General features: G+C 46.0%; 3 long non-coding RNA genes across 3 annotated transcripts in view; 1 reads left to right on the top strand and 2 right to left on the bottom strand.

Annotated features, from left to right (window-relative positions):
• The window catches only part of LOC122462645, a 309,415-nt gene extending 295,357 nt beyond the window's left edge, over positions 1-14,058 (bottom strand). Inside the window, exon 1 of the long non-coding RNA XR_006285332.1 lies at positions 11,958-14,058. This is a non-coding gene — a long non-coding RNA (uncharacterized LOC122462645). The remainder of the gene's footprint in view (positions 1-11,957) is intronic.
• Positions 526-20,180, top strand: LOC119563658. Its single transcript, XR_005222148.2, has 3 exons — positions 526-714; positions 1,164-1,251; positions 19,335-20,180. It is a non-coding gene; the product is annotated as an uncharacterized LOC119563658 (long non-coding RNA).
• Positions 7,664-10,934, bottom strand: LOC122462644. The gene is made up of 2 exons (XR_006285331.1): positions 10,691-10,934; positions 7,664-7,973 (listed from the first exon to the last, which is right to left on the bottom strand). It is a non-coding gene; the product is annotated as an uncharacterized LOC122462644 (long non-coding RNA).
• Positions 20,181-20,840: the final 660 nt, after the last annotated feature.

The following is a 20,840-nucleotide window of genomic DNA, read 5'->3' as shown; positions in this document are numbered from 1 at the left end:
AGCAGTTTCAAGGGTCACCTTTTTTAAAAAAAATTAGTTTCTAGAACTGGATAACAATGAGTGTTTCAGAAAGTGATTTTTTTAAAAACCTCAGATAGGAAATTAACGTTTAAACAAATCAACAGAGGCGATTTAGCAAGACTTCCTACTGAAGGGACAGATGCCAACGATATTACAGGGCAAAAAGAAACGATTTCTGGACTTGTGATATAACCGCTACCCCGTCCTCCCCCCCAAGATTTCCCAGGTATTCATTGGACCTTTCTGCGTGCTACACACAATTTTAATTCCTTTCGAAATCCGTGCATGTAACTTTCTTTCAGAGTGATTGAGCGTGAGTGACTCGAGAGTTCTTGAAAATGTCCAAACATTGTTTTTAATTCAAAGCCTGAGATACATAAGTGCAATATTTTATCTATATTTTATAAAAACAATAACCCCGAAATCCAATCAGCAGCTCATGATGCTAGTTATGCCTTCCCAATGTGCCTGGAAAGGGAGGGGGAATCAAACTACAATGCCCTCTCTTTATTGGCAATACCAAATAAATATCTATAGAAAAAGCTTTCTCCAGTGCAGAAGCATGGTGAAATGAGAAAGAATATTAGGTAATTGGAAAATTACCCAGCTATTTGATGGACTAATCTTTCCCGAAAGAGGAAATTCTTGACGTGAGAATGCTGCCTGGGTGTGTGAAATAACATGCGGATCAAAGTGAGGGGTTTTTTTTATGATGATTATATTTTAAATTTGTAAATCAAGGGACAAGCGGAAGGGAGGGAGGGAGGGGGGAAAAGGCGAGCTTCTGGCATTCTTCACTTCAGATGCTTGAATGTTTCAAAGTTGCTGCGGTGCCGTTAGCTGACGGCTATTGTGTGTGTTTAAGACTGGGGTGGGGGGGTGAGGAGGGGACTTTGACCCCCTGTTGGTGTGGATTTGCTGTCCAGAGACCGTTAGAAACCGGCAGAATGAATTGAATTGAATGCGATTGTAATGCACAAGGCCCTCCTCCTTTCTCGAGGAGCTGAGAGGCCAGGAAAGCAGCCCGGAGGAGAGCAAGCAGCTTTCTTACACGAAGGAAGATGCTTTGCAAATCAGTGAATTGTATATTTCGAGGGGGCGGGTTAAATTTTTTTTTATTATTATTATTGTTACTATTCCAGATCTGGAGGGGGGGAAAAGATCAGCAACCAAGAAGACCAAAAAGACCGAGGACACACGTGGTAGAGAAGTCTGAATCCAAAACCTCTTGTAAGTGTGATTAAGTTATTCTTTTAAATTAACCACAGAAAAGACCAGTCTCTACTGAAAGCTTTTCTACGCCGCTAGATTATTTGTGCCTAAACGAGAGGCCAGGGATTTATAACCCACCCCTCTATTTCCTTTACTTTTTGAAACAGAACAAGGCCTGGTTTAAAAATATATTATTGTTTTACTTGTGGGTCGGTTCATAGCGACCGATTCTGGGAGTGGAGGGTCGATACGTTGTATTCGATACCTGTGCCAAGTTCCGATGGCAAAAGAGATGCTTGTTAGTGACTTAATCAGCAGAAGGGGGAAAGAGGGGGCCTTTCTGAAAGCAACGCGCTTCTCTGATCACTGGCATCGCCTGATTTCGCTGCAGTGTATGTGCGTGCGTGTATATGTCTATGCATATACACAAACACACACGGTTTAGGGGTGATCGTATGTTGTGAGAGGCTACTATGGATTTCGCGGTATATTTTTAATATGGTCGCTATGCATTGCAGAGTTAACGTCTGGAAAGTGATAGCAGGTTTCTTGTCTCTAGGATCTCTTTGTTCGGGGACCAGTAGGTGGTATGTTTAAAGAGAGACAGAGGGAAAGAAAGAAAGAAAGAAAATGGCCCTTTGCAAGTCATCTGACTATTTTCTTCCGGAACACAGAACTGCTGCATTAGAGATTAGGGAAGGGATGTTCTTAAAACAAAATGTCTAGCTGGAAGCGCTATTGAAATAGCCCCAAACCCTACACATCTTTTAAAGCCTCTCATACAGGAGGTTGAAAAGGGCGGGCGGGGGGGAAGAGAGAGAGAGTTGATTTAACAGCAAACTTCAGAGGGGCTAAACCATTGGTGTGGCTTATTTTAAAGCGAAGGAAAATCATGCCACCATCATGCCAAATAGGAAAGTTTTTCCTCTTTGCAGCCTGACGCTGCTCTGTTACAACAGAAGCTCTCTTTGCCTTAGGAGGAGGTTAAAAATATCACATCCATGCTGGGGCCACCAGGCTTACAGCTCCAGAGTCGCTAGGAACATTTAGAAAGGCAGCAGGAACACTCTGTGCATGGATGACAGGCCGACCCTCCCCCACCCGAACAGATACAGGGGTGGTCACTTCGCTGATTAAGAAAGTTTATTTTTAAGGCAGTCTGTACGTATAAGATTTCGCTGATCTGGATTCGAAGGAAAGGAAAGAAATCTCTATTCAGTAGGGGGAAAAAATTCTCCATTATTCCTGACTGTTCTATTCAAATACACCTGGAGGTAAATTGTACTTTTTAAGTCAAACTGGCACTATTATGGGGGGGGGAGTAATAGGACGGGAGGGCAGGATGAAGGGGCACCGATTCTGAATACCAGGGAGGTGACTGATGTGAAAAGGGGGGGGAGGGGAGAACCTATTTCATTCAACACCATGGACAGCGAACCCTTAGCCGGGAATGGAACCAGAGGACTGGAGCTCACCTTTCTTTTCAGCACCTTTCCCCTGCAGAACAAGACCTGGTCTCTGTGCTCGAATTCCTTATGATAACGTGAGACAGGGGAGGGGAAAGGAATAAATGTGGGACCCCAAGCCCAGCTGAAGGGGAATGCACAACAAAAATGGAAGACCGAGAGTTTGAGAATATGATCATTGTTTTCCAGACTGAAAGAGATCTCCCTGGTTTTCACTCCGTTGCCATTAGCTGCTCTGTATTAAGAGCCCAGCACGGTGTAGGCATCGGAGACAGGTATTTCTGGAATGCCACCTGGGAACTAAAAGGGCAGTTCTAGCTAAATAGAAATGTCATTCTATTGGAAAACCATTGTGGTGGTTGGAACCCAATACACCAAGACAGAACTTTAATATTATCCAATCAAATAAGCCTAGATGAGGCAAAGCAATAACAACACCACCACCACCTTCCCCCCTTCAAAAATGCAAATCCTGGATTTGGTTGTGGAAAGAAAATTATTTCTGAATTGTGCTGAAGATGGGCATCGTGTTGATGGCAAATGCTTGAGAAAAGAGCTCCCTCGCGCAGGTTACATTTATTGAGATTTTTCAACCTAAATCCACCAGGTACAGACTCGCGGTCATGTAGCTTCTCGTGGCCATAAATAAGTCGATGCATAATAAACTGAAATGAACCAGGTGGGGAAAAAGTATCTTCAGAAGATGGAAAAACGATGCTCCAAGAGCAAACATTCCTCTTGCAGCGTAACAAACAATGCATTTTCGCCGATCTAATACACATGCCATGCACTGTAGCATTATACAATAGAAAGGAAGTCACCCCCACACAATATTAAGGTGTGCGAGTGTTTGTACTATGGGCCTTAAGCCTTGAAGACGATATTTCACATAGCTGTCGAGCATTTCTGATGGCTACTTTATTATATACCCCTAGTAGATACTCTGTCGTGAGATTCTGTTTTATACTGCCTTGAACCGTTTTTTCCCCCAATTGAGTCTCTGGGTTTGCCTGTCAGAGACCCGCTATCTAAAATAAATAAAACTATCAGAAACAACAACAAAGGCCCCGAACAATTGGTTTGATCTAGTGGGAACAAAATGTATATATAGTTTAAAGTTCTACTGTACTAACACCCCCATCATGTAATTGCTCACCCAGCAATGGCAAAGTGGAGACTCTCAGAACTGGCACTAATCAGAGTCCAACTCCCACATAGGCATGTAAAATATCTGTGTCCATCTAAATCCTGCTAGAATCAAATCAAATCACAGTCTTAAACCATTCTAAGAATAGAACGCAGCGTTTTGCTAGCCACAGAAGGTTATTAGAGCGGAAGATAACCCACAAATCTGCACTTTCCACTTAAAAATCCTTACTTGGGGGGGGGGGGGAATGTAGAAGTGGTTCGCCATATTTTCTAAGGATAAGACTAAAGTACAATAAGACGTGTTAGAACAGTTCTAAATTACTCATCTCTGATCTGTATATAGAATTATTTAATAATAATAAAAGCAATCTCCCCTGAGCGAAAGGACGCGGATTCTTAAAAACATGGCATGACACTGGGGGTAGGCAAGTGCAGCCTGGTGAAAGAGGTTTCTAGGTAGAAGGCATTCAGTCACGACTTAAAAACAAAACACACAAAATAAATGTGTTAAAACCATGTATTTATAGCTAGCGTTTCCTTATAAGAGAGCCCTATTTTCTGGGGATGGTTTAAAGAAGAACCAGCATTCGGTGAAATAAATGAAGGGTATTTGATGGCAACAGGAATTCTATGTGCATTGAATTCTACATTGTCCCTCTTGGTGGGCTTTTAAACCCAACGCCACTCTTTCGGTTTATTATTTAGAAATGATCTATAAGGAACTCCTTCCCTTCCAAGCTAAGCAATTCTTTGCTCCTGTGACTTCCGTGATTATGTAACTTTAAGAAGCTTGATCACAAGGAACAAAAACACATGTAAATAGGGAACCCGTTTATATTAAAAGTGTGACTTTAAACACATTCTCTCTTCCTGGAAGGGGAAAGAGAATAATTTCTTTACAATTTTTTCAAGTCTGGTTTTTGGTTTTTTTGTTTTGTTTTGTTTTAAATGACATCCATGTCAGCTTTAAGGAAAATTATTGCGGATGTCTTTTGAGGTAGGAAATATAAGTGTAAGCTATACAGTCCTCCCCTCCCCCTCCTGCCTCTGTTTAAAAAAACATAAACAACCGCAACAGAACATATAAAGCTTCTCTGATTAACAGTTTAGGTGCAGATCCCAATGTATAAGGTCTGTGTGTCCCTCCAATGACTAGATTCTCTCGCCCTGTAGCGCAGCCATAGATGCAGCTGCAAGCTCTCAAAGCTTAAACACTGTTTTCTGAAAGCCCCAGCACCCAGGCTGAGAGGAAGGTGGGGATGGGCTGGGACCAGAGTCTCTCGAATGTTACTCCCATAGTTTCAAGGACATCTCGCTGATGAGGATTTGGTTAATGGAGGAGAACTTATGTCCTCGCGGTGACGTCATTGGGTCCCAATGTAATCCTCTTGTGCCGAACCCAATCGGCAGATGTGCTGAGAGCCTGGACGGAGGGAAGAAGCGCTAATCCTTTAGACTGGATGAGATCAGCTGAAACAGCCAGGACTAGACCCAAAAACCCCTCTGCTAGGAAGATCAAGAGAAAAGGGATAAATTGAGCGAGACGCCTCATAACCCCTTGAAAGAGCTCTGGAGAAGAGCAGGAGAATGGAAAGACGCGTGGGGCACCCATACAAGTTCATCTGGCTTTTTCCAAGCCGAGCGGGAGCCTGGTTTTCGCTCCGATGAGGTCTTTCTTCATTGTTCCAGGGGGGAGGAAGAGAGAGAAAGAAAGAGAGAAAGAGAAAGAAAAGGTCTAAAATTCAACAGATAATGAGAGACTAGGCGCTTTTCTTATTCATCTCTAGCCTGCATACACACAACGAGCACGCTGAGCCACGGGAGGGCGTCCGCACTGGATCTGAGAAAGCAGGCAGAGTTTCTGCCGCCCCAGCCACAGAGGGCTGCTTCCACTGGAATGGGTAAATCTGCTTAAAGCTAGTCTTGCCGGTGCTGTAATTATGGGGTTTAGGCGACAATGGTGGGAGAACATCCCAGCTCGATTGCTAACTTGGAAGAGCGTCAGGATTTTTTTTCCCCCCTTCCTTCCTTCCTCTTTTGTAAGCGTCCTTAATGGGCTTTATCATTATTAGGGGGTTTTTTTGGGGGGGGGGGGCGGGAGGACGACAAGGAGGGGGATGGGGGGGATTCAGCGGCAAGATCTATAGAAAGAAATCGTCCTAAATTAATAAAGTGCCTTTAACTCCGATGGCCAGCAACGAAATCGCTTTAATCATGGTCACTCTCTTTCCATCCTTATTTAATACAGACAAGCAAAAAAAAAAACAAACAAAAAAAAACCAACAACACCCCCCCCCCCCCAAAAAAAAAAACCACCCCAAAGCGTGGAGCTATTATTGTGCCCAGCCGCTGTGGATTGCCAATGCACCTCTAAGCTATTTCGGTTTCCCTTCTAAAGAAGAGAAATCAGCTCATTTGCATTTTGAGCGGCTTAAGAGACACACGAGGATGATGATGATTTGAAAGTAGAAGAGGGGGGGGGGGGAAAGACGCCCAGCACTTTGACTGGACCGGTAACTCTAGAGAAATAGACCTGTCCCTTGACATGATGGATCTGTTACGCTTAATTCAGGTCTGTCTTACTATTAGAAGGTGGCCAACAGTTTCCGGGGTGGCTGTTCTCTGTTAAGAACTTATCCTTTTAAATACCGTACAGGCTGTTACAGAAATTATACCGTACAGAGGGTTTGCATTATATAAGTGGTATATATGGCTATTGTATAGGATTTCGTTGCAAAGGCTTTTGATTGTGTAGGCGGTGTATAGGACAGGGTTTGGTGTAGAGGTTTGTATAGGGGTTTACTGTACAGGCTTCGGATCTATAGGGTTTGTAATTGTAGAGAGGTTTATTCTAGCGGGTAGAGTGCAGAGATATTTTACATTGGACATGGGGGTTCATTGCAATGGGGTGGGGGTTTCTTCCCTAGGGTTTGTTTTTATATTGTCCGGTTTTTTTATATTTTATACCGTGTTGGGGAGGGTGTGTGTTGTGTGTGTGTGTGTGGGGGGTGTCTCTCTCCTCTCGGAGGTTCGGAGAACCCCTGTTCTCTCCGGCTCCGGAGGGGAGCCGTGTGCGCGTGTTGTGGAGAGGGGGTCACCCGAGCGGACCAGCAGCGCTCCGCGCGGAAGACGCGCTTGTGCTTTGGTCTCTCCCTGCCCTGCTGCCGCCGAGCCCCTCTCTGCGTGTTCACAGCGGACCTTGATTTAATGTCCATACAATTAAGGCACGCGGTGAATGCCAAGAGAGGAGCCTCACAGCTTCATTTTAATGAGAATGGGGGACACAAACCCTCTAATTACACTTAACAGTAGCCACGGAGCGATCTATGGAGCATCCTCGGCCTTTTGACAAATCGGAGCAACAATAGGCTCCAGCGTCTTGCAGGGCAGCTGTCTCTTTACATTAAAAGTGGCAGGGGGGCGAAGCAGGCCCCTCCTGAATATGCAGAGGTTTAGGGGCTCCTGGCTCACAAAGGGAAAGGGCAGGACAATGCAGGGGGAGCTAAGGAGGGGAGAGCCAGGAAGACAATGCAGGAGGGTTGCTATTATTATGGGGGGTTTAGATGTCCTTGCAACCCCCACGCTGGTAACTTTGCCTCCCTCGAGACGTTTGCAATGAATGGAGTGATCCGAGGGGGCACAGAAAGGGAGTTGCAAGAGCTGTTAGTGAGAAAGAAACCCGCCAAAGGTTCAGGGAAGCGGTGCTGTGCATTGCTCAATGTCACTTGAAACAAGGATTGCACTGAGTAAGAGGAGCAAGATTTCGTTCTGTTTTAGAGGCAAAGCCCTCAGCTTGGACTTAATGTCCGAAAAGCGTCGCTTGTATTCTATATATGTAACCCACTTCGAATGGGGGAGGAAGGGAAATACAGATGTCCAAAGCACTTTCATTCCATTTTCTGGGGTGAACCGAATCGCATTCCAAATCTAAGAACAGTGGCAAAATAGGTTGGAATAAAGAGTTCAGCTTCTCTCGTGGTTCCTGGATTAATCATTGCAATAACCCTAATAAACTCCTTTTTTTTTTTTTCAAATGCCAGACGAAAGAATTTTGTTCTTCCTTTCTTCTTGTTGTTGTTGAACGTCAAGTCTTTATCCTTATGCAGCAGGTTCAAAGGAGCAGTGCTGCGATTTAAAGAGGTTACATAGTTTATTTAAATATTTTGAAACCACCACAGCTCTTTTAGTTGCTGCTTTAATAGTTTATTTACAACAGTATTGAAATGCACATTGCTTAGTTTTGTAAATAAAATTCGTGCGTCTGTGTCTTTTTTTTTTTAAGTTATAGAATACTACGCAATAGCCGTAAGAAGATTTGGGGTGTTATTTTAAAGAGTTTAGATTTTAGAACCAAGAATTATTGTTACGAATGCAGCTTAGTTACGCAGAAAGTTTCTAGGTATTTATGCATCTCTAACATGGCTATTCTACAATAGAAAATTATATATATAAACGAGTAATTCTGTATTTCTAGATATGTGCATATAAGTTACATTACGTTTATATATAGGGTGCATATATAATCATGCATTCAAAGGTGTTGATATAGGTATCTATGCAATTTATATCAATATGATTGTGAGAATGTAAAAAAAGCTGAAGTTCCTCATTTGTCTAATTTTTCACCATCTTTGTAATGACATTGTAAAATACGAGTCTCCTCATACCCCCTTACTTTTTAAAATTCATTAAATTGCTGGTCCAAAAACCTAGCAGAAAATTGTATTTCCAGGGGCTGCAGAAGAGCCCCCGCATAGCGCCATCTGCTGCTCCCTCTGCTGTATGGCAAGTAAGGCCCGCGGTCCAACCGGGCTGTAAGTCGCGGCCGTTTGGAAGGCGAGATGCGTAATTCGCAGGGCTGTGGGCCACGCTGAATGCCGCGGCCACCCCGGTTGCTTGTTTCTATGTTAATTAACTTTGTGCCGCAGGGTCTCCCAGATCATCAAGACACAGCGGACCGAATCCCGACTTGCCGAGGCCAACTCCCAACCCTACTGCTGGCCCCCAGGCACGTGCCTGGAGGAAGAGACATGCACACGAAGACACGGGGGACAGAGGCATCCCCAAAGGTGTAACTTGGGACCCAGCGCATGGAGGGTGGGGTCTGGGCCCGTTGTAAAGAAACGCAACGAGGGGAGTGTCAGGAGGCTATTTGCCTGGTTTAGGAGTGTCTCTCCCCCCCGCCCAAATTACATTACATTGTTTTATTTAATTCCGCCTTCCCTCCGGGAGAGTGGGTGTGTCCCCCTGCCTGTCAGGGGGAGCGGGGCAGGGAAAGCGAAGGGGAAGTCTCCCAGCTGCTTGGCGTTGGGAAGGTCGGTGGTCTCTCTAGCTGCTTGGGCTGCTCCCCCAGCAGAAGTCTGCGACGCTGGGGAAAGACAGAGACGACGGTCCCTGTGCGATGCCCACCTGTTTACACTCAGCAGCATCAAGACCAACCAACCGAGCCTCAAACCCTCCCACCCCCCTCCTCCATCCCCGTGGACTCTGACCTTGGTGGATTCCTCTAGCACTGCGCCCCCAGATGCTGTGAATTACCGCGCACATCAACTGCGCTCCGCGCAATCTGTGCTCAAGGAGGGGCGCGTGGCTAAATAGGGTCTGGGAAAAGGGAGAGAGATCACCAGGACAAACGGACCCCCGTGGATCTTTCTCCCCTCTCCCCCCCCCCCCCCCCCCCCCCCCCAGCAGACCAGGCCTGGAGAGGGGAGCCGACTCGCCTTGCGTCCCCCCGCCCCACCTCCTTCAGGCGCTGCAAAACGGGGGTTTGGGCAGATCTGGATCTCGTCGCACCTGGTATCGGGCAAGCGCCCCCCCCCCCAGTCTATGGAGTCACCGCGGGGCAAGGCCAGCGTGTGCGAGCTCAGAACGGGCCCGTGTCAGGGAAGGGGGGTCCGCCGGTGTGTGGACACGCTCGGGCAGCCAGCGCTCTGGTCCGGCTGGACCCGCTGGGCCGCCCCTGCTGCGGGTCCCTCCACGGGGCGGGTTTCGAAGCCAGGAGGCTGGGGTTGGCGCGGCGGAGAGCGGTCAGACCGCGTCCAGCCCGCGGGCCTGCCCTGCTCCCCGATTCCCTGGGCAGCTGGCTGGAGGGGCCGAGTGACGGGGCGGCACTAGCTGGGGTGCAAGGGGCCGGTTGCCTGCCCGGGGCTGGCCCGGAGAGCGCAGGGGGCGCTCCTGTCCCCTCCACTAGGCAGGTTCCCAGAACTCCAAGGGACCCCCACCAGCAGAGCCAGGCCGGATTTGAAGCAACCACCAACACTGCTCCGACAACATCCTTGTTGCTGTTAAGCAAAGGCCAGGTCTGCCCCCCGCACACACACGGTCTCAGGGTAGCACGTTCACACCACGGCAACAGCGCCCCCAAACGCGCACAGGGGTTGCCCGACTAGCCCGGAGCGCGCTTTGCCGATTCGCTCTTGTTCCTTTCTGAAAGCCAACTGCGGCAGCAGGGCAAAGAAAGCGGGTCCTGGCAATGCCCCCAAGTGACGCCACAGGCTCTGGGACAAACGTCTGGAGTTTTCCCCAGGGCCGGTCAGCTACAATCTGAAACCAGACGGGAAGACACTTCAGTGGACAGCGGAGAACCAAAATACCCCCTTCTTCGCGGGCCTTTGACACTAGCTGAAGAGCCAGGCGTTATTAGGGCCTGCTGGTCTCGAACAGCAGAAGGAGGGAGAACCTCCGGCAGCCCCAACAGACCCCCAATACAGAAGTCACCTTAATCCCTGCACCACACACAGGCCCACGGCTGCTGCTCGCAAAATGCCCGATCCAAACCCGCTCAAACAGACCTCCCCACCCCTAGCATCTCTGACACAGTCCGGACGCCTTGACCATCTCACCGGTAGTAAGTCCTGCAGGGAGGGGGCTCTAGCCGTCTCCCTGAAGGTGCTGTTGCCCCACTTCCTGGCAGAGTGGTTATGCCAAAGAGATGCCACCAGCCCAAGGAGGCAGAAACTGCATCTTCCCCCCCCTCCCCCAACACCACCCAAGGGCCCACAGCTGGTTCAGAGCCAGAGACCGCTCTCCCATGCCAGGTGCTTCCCCTGGATTAGAGCCTCCCGCGTGGGGAGGATTGGCCGAGAACCTGCGAGCCTCCCACCTGAATCCCCTTTACCCCCCGTGAGTTAATCAGAAGCGGCTGTCACAGCTGTTTTGTCTTGGGAGCGGGGCCTCTGCCTTTATACCTGAGGTAACCTCATTTCACCCCGGCGCTGTAGCTGCTGGCGCCCAGCCTTGACTCCACTGCCCCCAAGCCCAGCACAGCCGGGACCTCACTGGAGCCCATTTACAGCAGCTGAGGACGTGGGGCCGTGTGGACCAAGGAGCAACCACGAACGCCCTTTCCTCTCCCCTAGCTCGTCCGTTGCCCCAGCAGGTTAGGCGCTGCAGGTCAATTAAAGCCGTCCCCCACGCAGATATTATCCATAGAGGAAGAAGGAGCGGAGGCTGACCCAGATTTATTCCTAGCCCCCGAGCCTTGGTTCCATTTTACAGATGGGTCCATCCAGAAGGAGGCAAAGGCCCAGATCCTCAAAGGTATTTAGGTGCCTGACTGTGGGAGTCAGGTAACGGAATACTCTTTAGGAGCTGGGCCAAAGGACTGACCCAAGATCACAGGCCAAGCCAGTGCCAGCGAAGAGAGAAGAATTTCTAGCCCCGAGCTAAACACATAGCTCCCTGCTGTTAGGGCTTGGTTTGACTGAAGCCAGTAGCAAACCTGGCACTTGATTCAATAGCCCGGGATTGGGCCGTGCATGTTGAAATCCCCACAAAGGGCATGATACCTTCTTATTTCCCCTCCCTGAGTCTGTCCCAGAGCCAGAGGTCCATTTCCTTTGTGCACCACCACAAGTTCTTTGTTCCCAGTGACCCACTACTGCACAGAGAATCAGCCCTCTCTGATTCCCCCCTTCACCCTAAACAAACATTAGCCTGTTTGCAAATCCTTGGGGGGTGGGGGGAGGTTAAAAGTCTTTACAGTAAAACACTCACATGAAAGTGGACACAGGAATCTACACAATTTCTCCCCCTCCCCCGGTGTGGATCTGCTTTACCCAAAGCCCTTCTGTAAATACAAAGGAGGCCCACGGATTTAGTGTGTTGTACCTGATCCCGCACACAAAGTGGACAGAGCGTTCCCAACATCTCGCCTCCTCCTGCACCAGCTCTTTGTCTCAGCTGCCAGGTCTTTTCCACAAACTGCCCTACGCCTGCAATAGCTCGACAGCGCCCTCTTGTGTCCAAACCTGAACCGAGACCCTGGCTGGGGCTTAAAAACGACCGCAGTGGACAGAAAAGATGGGGATGTCTATAAAAGCAGGAGCTAAAGCCCCAAGGATTGCCATTCACACTGGTGTGAGACGGGGAAGAGGCCTGGAAGCTTCGGACACGTCCATGGTAATGCTAATGAGATAGAGAAAGGTGCAACAGCATGCTCAGGGGATTCCCAATTGCAACCGGTAAATACAGGACTCACTCAAACTGTTGGAGCGCTAAAGTTTTACTGCGGAACTTCTAGGTTTTGATCTATACACACACAATTCATGCTTGGAAATCAGGGTCTTTGTTTATTACTTTCACCTTCAGCTGGTTTCATGCTCCATACAGAAAATACACAACCCAGCACTGCCCTAAGATTCTGATGATAATGAAGATGACATGGAAAAAGAGGAGAAGTTATGACAGGGAATCCTTTCCCCCAACATTTCCAGCCTGGCTTTATTTCTCCAGGAAGTCATATTTTGAGGGGAGGAGGCGCAATCAGCCACTACTGTGTTAATATTATTTATCTGTTGTCCAAGTAGCACCCAGAGACTCCAGCTGAGATCAGGACCCATTGTGCCGGCCTCTGCACAGATGCATAGTAAAAAACAGAGTAGTTCACTATCTGAAAAGACAAGGGTCATACCATTTTTAAAGGTGGGGAGGGTTAAGGATGTCTAGCAAACCAGGGAATTGAACCCCCTTTCAACTCCAGTGCCTTAACTCCATGTCCAGCCTTCAACTCCAGTGCCTTAACTCCATGTCCAGCCTTCTCCAGTGGGAATAATTCCTTGACTCAGTCGGTAATGAGGGAAGAAAAAGACCTCACCCACTAACCCGACTGAGGAGAGAAGTGTGAAAGCAGTATTAATGGAGATGTCCTCTTCACAAACTGCTGCACAGTGTTTTGGTTGAATGTCCAAGACAGCCCCCTCCAGAGAAGCAGGTAACTCCCCAGGGGGCCTGGGAAAGTTTGTGTAGGCCAACAACAGAGGACCAGCACTGGCGGTGGGGAGGGGTGGGAATAAACACACTCTTATCAGAGGGGTAGCCATGTTAGTCTGTATCCACAAAAACAACAAAGAGTCCGGTGGCACCTTAAAGACTAACAGATTTATTTGGGCATAAGCTTTTGTGGATAAAAAACCCACTTCTTCAGACACACTTTTGTTACCCTAGCTGGAATGTGAGCTGACTTTGCAATTCATGTATCAGTTTTTCCCCATATGGCCCGTGACTCCTGCCTCCTGATTGGAGGACACAGAGATATCCTAATGCATTGGCAGCAAATAAATCTCATCTAAGCCTTGCTCAGCCCAAGCAAAACTTTGGAGTTACTTGGTGCCTAGAAGAGAGCAAGGGTCCTTACTTATCCAGGGTACATATTGGTCCTCAATACCATAGGATCTAAGCACCTTATAAATCTTCAATACATTTACACACAAAATCCCCTGTGAGGTAGGAAAGTGCTGTTATTCCTGTTTATCAGACGGGGAACTGGGGCCTGGCCAGACTAAGCATCTCGCCCACTGTCTCGCAGGAAGTCTGTAGCAGAGCAGCGAACTGAATCCCGTTGCCGGCTAGTACCCTAAGCACTGAGCCATCTCTTTACTATGCTTTGCTGGACTCTTCACAACCACCAGTAAATGTTTCATGCCCATGCCCTAGTCCAAAATAGTAGCTGAGCAGGGAGAGAAGAGGTCTATACATAGGGCTTGAATGTCTTCTAGCCTGTGCTGATGTAAATCAGGAGTTACTCCCCTGATACCAATGGAGTTACATCCATGTGAACCTGATGCACGTTGGAGGAGAATAAGGCCCACACAGTGTAAAACAAGCAAGAAACAGGACAAGAGGTAGTTTAGGATGTTTAACCATGAAGACATCGTCAGTGATATTTGTCCCCAAGGCTTTCCCAGCCATTTTCTGAAATAGCAGAGGATGGGATATTAATCCATTTTAATAACTTCTCTCCTCTCTTAGGAAATGGTCCATCTGTCTAGAGACAGAAGCCCTACATATGTACACACATGCTACTAACTGATGAGGGTGATGAATAAACTTCCCCTATAGGCCAATTATTCCTTTATTGACCAAAACAGTTTGTTAATGGGAGGTGGCAGCTTGCATGGGGAATGGGCAGGGGGGTCCACAAGACCATCTCTTAATGGAAGTTCAGTCAACATATTTTGAAAAGCCTGAGCACCCTGGTATTCGTACAAACTGAAGGCCAAACTCTGCTTGCCTCACTCACTGTCTCTTTGAACTTCTCAGTCTATAAAGTCATACTAATAGGCCCGAACCAAGAAAGAGAACACATTTCTCTTAAACCAGCCCCAGAATGAAGACGCAAGTGCACTATGAGGAGGACATCAAGTCTCTATCACAGCCGTGTCCCTGCACCTTCTGCCTCACCAAACTGCCATTTGTCTTAACCTCCCAACAGATATTCTCACAGGCCTGGTCTGTATTATTTAAGAACATAAGATATGAAGGAAAGCATGTTGGCTTAGTCGACCCATTGTGCATATGGTCAAAAGTGTGCAGAGAAGGACGGTGTAACTGTCCCCTCTCTTCTCCCTCCTCTTCTCCCAAGGAGGAGGTCAAGTGGTCTCGGAGAAGCCAGGGATGGAAGAAGTTCAGTAGCTCTGTTCCAGTCAAAAGGCCTGGACATTAGCATTCCACCTGCCCCACAGAGAGGGAAAAAGTCTTTTACAGGAAATCACTGGTGTTCAAGAGAATTCACCCTGTAGAGTCTGTAGTTTGTTTAAACTGGGCTTTCAGATGTTTTCCGGTGGGAGGGGAGTCGATTATTATGACATTATGTAACTTTTGGGAATATACCATCAGTAACTACAGAACTGTGCTGTATTTGAAAGTAGATCTTGTGTTGTTTTGGTAGCTATTGTGTGAGTACTAGGATGATATGTTTAATGCAAGAATAATTTTCACAGGACTGCTCAGAACCCTGTAGTTAGTCCCTACAGTGCCAATTGCTTAGTGGGAGAATGCTGTGTAAAGAGAGTCAATACAGTTTTAAAATAAAATGGAAAGAAGGGACAATTATAAAACTGATTCATACATGGAGGGAACTCAAACACCAAATCACTAACAAGGAAAACAGACTGGGAGATCAGTCCCTGGAAGGAGCCACAGATGACCACACGAGGGCACTACTCCGCCTCTGTTACGTCTCCTGGAGTTTTATTTTATAGCCTATGCCAGAAACTGGAAACAGACATCAAGAGGGCTCTGCTGCAGACAGTGCTTTGGATGCTGATACATTATTGCTGGGGTTTCAAAGAAAATGCAGAGGAGACACTGTTTAAAGCTCCCAGGTGGTGGAGTCTGTCAGTTCGCCGCCAGTAAATGATTCAGTACCCTTGACCTATTCAGATGCTGAGCCATGGATTTGGTTTTGAGACGGTGCCTTGAATTGGACTTCACTGTGAGTTGGGGATGTGGTCAGAAGTGACCTAATGCTGCTTCCTTTCCCTAGTCCAGTTTCACTCTCTCTGTGGAGTAAATCTACAGAATGAAGCCCGTGAATGGCACATAATGCAGGATTCATTCCTCCTCAGCACTTGTTTCCCTGATTTTCCTGTCCTCTATTCCAGTCTGACTTTACTTTTGAAACCCTTTGGAGTTTGGCAGGACAAGTAGCCACTGCCTCCCTGTGATCTACTAACAAGGTATTTATTGATACAGCAAGAAAGCTAGAGATTTCATTTGACTCCATTCTTCCTTCATTACAGAACAAACACCTTATCACCCTGATTCTCCATTGCCTCGCAGTGCTTTACACAGGTGTAAACGACTGCACAAGCAGCAAGGGAGTGGAGAATCAGGCCTCAGGAAGGAACCAGCACAAATCTTTAGATGGAGAGAAACTCCTTGTGCTTTCCATAAGGTGGCGCTCATTCTCCATTTGATTGGGGAGCAGCCTGAGCTTTCTGCAGAGAAAGGAGCTACCTGAACAAGATGCAAAGATACTTTGCTTGAGCCTGGCAATGTGATCCTTTGTTTTTATGTGTTTATGATCCAGACATGTAAAAATAAAAATAAAAACACATGTGTACCCAGAGAGCAGCTCAGGACAAGAGACCAAGGCCCAGATCCTCAAAGATATGTAGGCCCTTAATTCCTATCCATTTCAATGGAAGTTAAGTGTCTAAATAACTTGAAGGATCTGTGTCTTCTGTAGGTTGCCATGCCCATGTGGTATGTCTTACAGATGGTAATGTTCTGTGCCAAGCTCCATGGAGCGACTAAATAATAGTCAAGAAAACATGTCTTGAAATCACAGTAGCACAATGGGAATTTTAACCCAAGCCACATGCCCTTCCCATCTGTTTACAGACTGGTATAATGGAAAAACAGAGACAGGCACTTTCACACCCCAGTGACTAAACTTAGGCACCTGAATCTATATTTAAGCCCCTACGCATGCTGCTTAATTTTCAAATGCCCTAAGCTCCCATGTCTCCTTCTGACAGGTGCTCAGCAGCTCTGTAAACCCTTTATTTAGGGGCCTAAATATAGATCTAGTTGACTAACTTTTAAGCATCCAGGTGTGGACATATTTGATCAGAAGCTTAACTGTGTAATAGAAGGAAACAAATCAGTGTCTGAACAACTCTGGGACAAGAAGCTCTTTGCACAGAGGTAAAGGGCTCCCTCTTTGCAGCTGCAAATTGACTTTCCCTTGGGCTCCCTGCACTCTGCTCATGTCCATTATAATCACCCTCTTTAATGCCCACTTCCCTAGAACAAGCTTGGCTCTCAAATGCCTAATGAAAAGGAGGAAAGCGAGATATGTAAAACAGCTCACACTGTTAAAACAAAAGCTTTGCAATGGCAGCTTGTGTTGCTGATTTCTAATTTACTGAAATACTCTCAGCAATAAAGTCTGTCAGTTACTTAAGGAACAGACCCCTTCATTAGGATCTACCACTGGATAATTGATAGTCAAAAACACAATGGATGTAATGGATGTCAAGGGAAACCACCAGGCAGTAATGTCTGCAATGATAGGATAATTGAACTTTTTTTTTAAATGCACCAATACTTAAAAAAAATTATTCTAACACACAAAGAGCAGAATGACATTTTATCTCTTAATTTGAATTGCATGGAATAGGCTGTTGCCACAGGTCCCCTGCTGAGGCAAAAAACCAGACATTGATCCAGCGATAATGTTCCCTCACAATGATTTCATTTTTATTAGGCCAGATGACTGATGTAGATGTAATCCTCTGATCTGATTCACGTTGCTGCAGCTACAGTGTATGGTGGCTCACTGTAGCGTTATAGACTGGCTGTAGAGACTAGGATCCAGATTCTTAGCTGGTGTAAATCGAGTTCCCTCGATTTCAAAGGAACTACCTTGATTTGCACCAACTGATTTCAGTGGAGCCATGTCGACTTACACATGCTGCAGGTCTGGCCCTGGTCCACTTTAGGAAATGACCCCGACTGTAGCCAGTTGGAAGAAGAGCAGTGCAGCTATTCAAATAAAATTTTTGGAAAGAGGTGTTTATTAATAAAGTCCTATGTAGGGCCCTTTGATGACCCTCAGTACCACAGTATCTGAGAATGCCACAAACTTTAATATGTTTATCCTCTCCACGCTCCTGTGAGGTAAATAGGTAGTCGTATCCGCATTGTACAGTGTGGGAGCTGAAATACAGTGAGATTCAGGCCCAGATCCTCCAAGGTATTCAGGCTCCTATTGATTTCATACTAGCCACCCGGAGACCTGGCTGTCCTTGTCAGCCTGCAGGCAGTTCCCCTCCCCTACCCCCCAAAAAAGTCCAGTGTTACTCTTCTCTTGTTTACCACACAAGGTTTGAACACAGCACTTGGGTTATTTCAGTGGGAGCTAGGCTTCAAAATACCTTGGAGGATCTGGGCTTGAGTGAGTTGCCCAAGGTCACACATGAGATGAACAAGACAATGAACTAAAGTTTCCAAGTCGCAGGCTAGCGCCCTAACCGCCCCTTCAGCTAATCGGAAAATTGGTTTTTGACTGGCTGAAGTTTCAGGTTTTAACTGTTTTCAGTGAGTAATAACCCTCCACCTAGAAACCTGATTGGCTGGCATAGATTTTATTATGATAATGTTTAGCATTTATGGAGAATTTTTCATGCTCAGAGTTGTGGACAAACATTAACTGAACTTCACAAGAGCCCTGTGAGCTAAGTGTATTGTGAGATCACTCAGTGACAAATGACAACAGAGGGGGCAGAACTGAATGAGTTGCTGAATGGCTCCAAAAGGGACTGCTCCTAATGACATCTAGTAAGACATTCCCACTAGAAATTGCTTATCTAGGGATGGATTTTCAAAAGATTACAGCACCCAGAAGTTCCCATTGCTCTCTATAGGGGGAGTACCCATTTTTCTTAGTGGGAGCTGTTGGGTGGTGAGCAATTTTGAAAAAACCTTGACCTCTAATATTTAATGAATATTAGCTTTGGCTGATTAATGGGGCATGAAGAAGAGAGACAGTGTTAATAAATTATTCAGATTCCAGATGATGGTTTGGTGCATTATTCACTACTTATTTTTTTTACTTTTTGTCTTGAGGTTTAAAAAGTTTAGATCCTCCAATCAAGGAGAAGAAACAACATCTTGGGACTCGGATTGCGAACTCCCATTGGCCATCCTATCCCACAAATTGCAAAAAGTGGAAGCTGAATAGTTCATGAACACCACTCAGAATGAAAGTTGTTCTCAAATCTGTTTGCCAAACTCCTACAAATAAGAGACAAATTTACAGAGATCACAAATGATGCCAAGAGCTGAAAAAGAGGGCTACATTTATCAGACCATGCACTCATAATCTATCTGGCCATCTCTATTTTAATACACACAAGACTCAGATAGGTAACACATAAAGACCAACTGGAGCAGAAACCTCTGGAAGGGAAAGCTCCTTTGAAATATCTCGGATGTTCCGAGAAAACTGAATACGCACCTAAAATTGCCAAGATTTTGCAGATAAAAATTTTTTTTTTTCCATCACTGTGTTAAAGACTTTGGCATTCATTTCTGGCAGCAACATCTGAAGAGAGTTCTTTCTATCAGCTTACATCAGCCATTAGCTGCATTTTGTATGTATGCAAACAAGTACCAGGTACCATGCCTTCTTACATAAAAGCATTTGTCCTAACTCTGCTTTGACATTGATTTCCGTGTTCTTTCAATCCTTTTTGGCAGAGCTGCTGTCACAGTCTCTCACTAAACGTCAACTCAGCACCTTCTGCTGCTCTTATCATTGACATCTGCAGGTTCTGAGACGGGGTGACAATAGAACAGCAAGTGACAAACCAAGTACCATGGGACAAGAAGAAAGGGCACGTTACCCACAGGCAAGTTGGAGAGTTTTTCCAGATGGGATTTCACTGGTCTATAATAAATGTTCCAGTCGTAAAAGAGGAGAGTCTCCGTGCTTAAAGAAACACAGGAATAAACAGTGACCAAAGCAAAAAGAGAAAGAAAAACGTAGCTCTTTGGTGCAAATTAAAAAAAAATACTGCATGTAACACACCGTTGCTCCTCCTTAGCTAGGTGGCATGAACAGACTCTGCTTCTAGAAAACTGGATGTTGCATAGGTGTGTGTCCACGTAGTGGCAGCTATTTGAATCCTGTTTTATTTTTTAAAAAATTAATTAAATGTTCTGACCTGAGAGCCTGAAGCCTTCTGTCTTCGGAGAAGGTACTTTATGAGAACAGCGCAGCCCTCACTTCCCACTGCAGCCTGCCAATAGGCTCAACCTGAATTGGAGGGGCCATTTCAAGGCTCCAGAGTCAGAGCTGGTTGGAAAATGGCAATTATTTTTCCACAAGAAATTTCCATTTTTTAAAAATTTTGTCCAAATTTCAAATGAATATATATATATTTTTAACGACCTCCCACCCCAACTGAAGACATTTTTCCCATTCAATTTTTGGTCTCCAAAAACTGGTTTTGGTTAAATAAAATTGTTGAAAACTTTCAAGTTTTTTGGCCAAAAATTCAGAATTTCGTTTAAAATGAAAATTTTCCACAAAATGTTTCATTTTTGATGAAATGCCATTGTTGGTCAAAATTATTTTTCAATTAAAAATGTTTTGACCAGCGCTAGTCAGTGGATCGTTTTCTCTGTGCCTGGTTAGTTCTTGGGAGCTAAGTAAGGCTTTGTCTTCCCAGCTAACAAAGGTGTGTTTTTATGTTGGGGTAACTAACGCATGTGAACAATCCTGAGGTAAAAACACAGTGATGACAAGTTTACCATAGGGCAAATTAGGCAAGGTGAACCAAGAGTGAGGGGATAGTGCTGACCTCACTTAGTTTACTTCACAGTAAACATGTCATCACTGTGTTTTTACCTCAGGATTGTTCACATGCGTCAGTTACCCCAACATAAAAACACACCTTTGTTAGCAGTGAAGACAGAGCCTAACGCTAGCTGTGACGTGGAGACCTGCCTAAGAGAAAGTGACCAGAGCTTGCCAAGCTCATTTTATGCAGACCAGGGAATGGACAGACGGTAGCGCTTTGTTCTAGTCTGCACCTAGGTTTTGTACCAGTATAACTATTTTGGATAGAGATGTGATGATTTTTTTTTTTTTTACCCATATTGGCTCTGTCTACATGATGAGCTCAGGCAGTGATCCCCAGCTCACATAGACAAACTCACGCTAAACATAATAGCATAGGTGTGGTAGCAGGGGCAGCTTTA

Source organism: Chelonia mydas, chromosome 13 (assembly GCF_015237465.2).
Source record: "Chelonia mydas isolate rCheMyd1 chromosome 13, rCheMyd1.pri.v2, whole genome shotgun sequence".
Lineage (NCBI taxonomy): Eukaryota > Metazoa > Chordata > Testudines > Cheloniidae > Chelonia > Chelonia mydas.
Note: the sequence above shows the minus strand (reverse complement) of the source record. Positions and strands in the feature narration are given on the sequence as shown.